The sequence below is a fragment of the Lactuca virosa genome, chromosome 9 (assembly GCF_052849685.1).
Source record: "Lactuca virosa cultivar CGN04683 chromosome 9, Lactuca_virosa_CGN04683_v6, whole genome shotgun sequence".
In the NCBI taxonomy this organism is placed as follows: domain Eukaryota; kingdom Viridiplantae; phylum Streptophyta; class Magnoliopsida; order Asterales; family Asteraceae; genus Lactuca; species Lactuca virosa.
The window spans coordinates 53,543,769-53,547,633 of NC_136434.1; positions in this window are offsets into that span (position 1 = coordinate 53,543,769).

The window sequence follows — 3,865 nt, forward strand, 5'->3', positions numbered from 1 at the left end:
TTTTTGGAAACCTTATTACGATATCTACCACTTAGCACACTCAAAGTGAGACTTTTGGACATTTCATTTTTGACGTTTATTCATATTATATTAAGATAGGTTACCAAACTTGATTTGTGGATCGATACATTGATTTGAAATATCGGGTTGTTACAGACCCGAAAATCACGCCAAAAATAAATTTTTTTTTAGATTTATATATCGTTAATACATATTCTTCCCAAAAACCAAGGTAACAAAACTTTAACATAACATCATCAAATCAGAGTAGTTCGCAGAATAGGGAAACATGTGGTGAGTGCTCTGCAATAATCCAGAGCTCTTCCAATTGTAAACCGAAGTACCTGAAACATAAAGTGAAAACCATAAGCACAAAGCTTAGTGAGTTCCCCAAAATACTATACCACATACAACGACATATTATCATGCACATACATATAGTTGCCATGGGCTCACCCCATGGTCTTTATCTATTATGCCATGGGCTCCCCTCATGGTCTTTACCTGAAATGCCATGGGCTCCCCCATGGTCTGATATCTAAATACCATGGGCTACCCCCGGGGTCTTCCATGCAAGTATCATAGAGACAACTAGCATACCACATAACACGTAATGGGCCGACATTGGTGCCTTCAACTCATGGATATAGTGAGAAGACTCACCTCGCACTGCAGAATCATACAGAAAACCCTTGGCTGCTGGCTGACGGATCCTCAAACTACCAATAACAAAACAATACCCAATTAACAATTAGGTTCCAATCCATAACCACAACTCCACACCTGGGGTAAAAAGACCATTTTACCCCTAACCTAGCCTTCTCCAAAACAATGGCCTAAACTACAATCTGAAAGGCCCAAAGGCCAATTAATCAACCAATGGCCCAATTTTCCAAATTGGGCAAAAAAAAAACTTTGATTCATTCCCTTGATTTGGCTATTCATTCTAGCAACAATCGTCACATGGGCCTTACCTTAAGGCCCAACCATTCTTTCTAGTCCAATACACTTTGCATTCCGATGGCCCATTAACCAATAACATCCAAAGCCCAATTATGGCCCACTTATGGCCCAATTTTCCAAATTGGGCCCATACCTCACTAATGGGCCTTACCCTAAAGCCCAATAATTTCCTTAGTCCAAAAGCCTTCTTTTAGATGGCCCATGAAGGCCCACAACAACTACGTCCAAGAAATGGCACAACCCGAGGTCCATAAATGCAAAGTCCTTTCTGACTGAGTACGTAGGGCGTACTCAGCTGTACGTTGCGCGTACTCGCTTGAGGGCTTGTACGTTGCGGGTACAGGCTTGTACGCCCAACGTACTCCTCTCTTAATCCCACTTTTTCCATTAAGCATTTAATGCCTAGCCCAAACATCCAAACCACAGATCAGATTCCTAAACAATGTCTCGACCCATAAAGTCACTGACTTGGTGACTTTGCATGCCCCAAATGAACCGAAACTCAAAATATAACATTCTACTATCATGAAAATGGCCCTAATTGCATGGATGTATTTAAACCCCAAAAATGGCAACTTTATGACTCAAGGACCAAAATAACACCAAGAGTGGCAACTCTAAGCTTCAGAAACAATATGAACTCATTACATCTCATCAATAGGACCAAAAGGGTTCATAAACCCAAACCAAAAGAGATCTAAGCTAAGAAGCACCAAGATCAAGACTTTATACCTCAAATAAGTGCCAAATGATGATGGGGTCCTGGATCTATAAGCCTTCACTCTTCTAATGAAGCTACAAGGATGACCACCTTCCTTCAAAGCACCAAAATCCACCTTAAAATGACCTTCTAAGCTCAAAATCACACAAGCATGGAATTAGGGTTCGATTGTAGGGTAAGGAAGGATAAAGAGGCTGATAAAATGAGGGATTCAAGTCCACAAGGATGCTTAAAATAGTGGCCAACCCCGGAAATTAGGGTTTTCAAGATCTTAACGTATGCCCCGCGTAAACTTATGTACGCCCGGCGTACACCTCCGGATCCCCGATCAATCACCCTCGCATGAGTACGCTAAGCTTACCACTTGGTACGACCCGTGTACTTGCTTCACCACTTGTACGCTAAGCGTACCTGGTTGTACGCCCCGCGTACTACTTAACCCCATAACCCTAAATATTCTGAAGATCATAACTCCTTCGTTATAACCCCGATTCCGACGATCCTTAAATCCATAAAAAGGTGACTAGAAGCTCTACCCTTCAATCAACTCGTACCGGCCTTATCTTATCCCGAACGAACATCCCTTTCCATAGAAGCCCGAGCTGACAAATTACCGAAATACCCTTTAACTCCAAAACACAAACCGAATACTCGAATCATCTACTATACATCATCCACTTCCGAATGAGTCTCATAACTAACTTCTTAAAGGATCCTAAGCCTACTGATACCCAATCCTTGATCACCACCCCGAAATAGAAACAATCAGAAACAGGGTATTACAACTCTCCCCCAGTTAAATTAGATTCTGTCCTCGAAATCCTTCCATGCCACCTCCGATACGCCTTACTATTTGAGCAACACAACAACTACCCCGAGCATAATCCTTCCTTTTCAAGGCAACCAAAAACCAACCCTCACATGGTTCTACAAACCTGAAGAAGAACGAACCATAAACCCTTGCATAAAACCACCTCTACCTTTCCCGGAATCCAAAACCTCAAATTGATCTGACTTCTCGACAAACCGCCCACACTGAACCACTATCATACCATTTCCTCATGAATACCAGGCTAAAAACATACTTCCAACCCTGATTATCTTGAAGCTCCCATTGGAACAAAACCACTGATCATATACAGCTGCAGAATACTTGCACTTGATAGAAAACTCAGATAATCCTTCGAGTAGAAGATTCCTCCCAGCAACGGTTAGACTCAAACGAGAGCTGTGCAACAGGGTCCAATCAGTCACTATGAGATTATTTAATCCAACTGCAAGTGACTTATCATACACCCCGAAATACAAGCGACTCCCCACACGAAGCTCAAATGACTGAAATCACTCCGAATCGTCTTTCTGCCACCTAGCTGCTTCCCGAAAGAAGCCGAGACCTCCCTGGTCCCAACTTGTCTGCCAACTATCAGAAACATCGGACTCCTACCCAGTTTCTGAGCCAAAAGACGCTCAAACACACCGTCTCCCCACTTGACTTTCGAAAGAAAAACCTCATGTGATAAAAATTGCCCAGGCTATCCCGCCTCTTATGCCTCCAACTGATCAAAATAGCCCAAAAAACCTGACGCCACCAAATCCAATGCCAAAGACGAATGCCACCAGACCAACTGTAGTCTTAAATTGCAACCGATCTCCATCGCTTACCACTTACTAATTCCATGCATGATGTGGTTTTCCCACAGCCATACAAGCCGACCCAGCCAGGTCTAATACATCTGAAGAAATCCATGACCAATCATACGATGAAATCCATCTGAAAATACGAACTCCCATACTTGCTTGATCCCTACATAGATAGAACCAAACTAAAACACAAGAGCCTAATCCGCCAACAAAATTGAAACCATCCTTTAATCCTGAACCCTTCAACTGACACCCTCGCCATTCCTAGTCCTTAACCTATATCCTTCCGAAGAGAAGGCCTCACACAAAAACAAACACGATTTCAAAACTCGAGATCTCAGCCAACCGATCTGATACTCAACTCATGACCCGAGATCCATAATTCTACGCTTGGATTTCACACCACAACCTTCTGATTCCCGACAACCCCTCACTTGACCGCTAGTTAATTACTCCCAAACCATCTATGAGATTACCAATCTCTCACCTGGTCCAATCACCAGGTTCCCAAGAGTCCAAACAGTATGGCTCCCCAGCCTA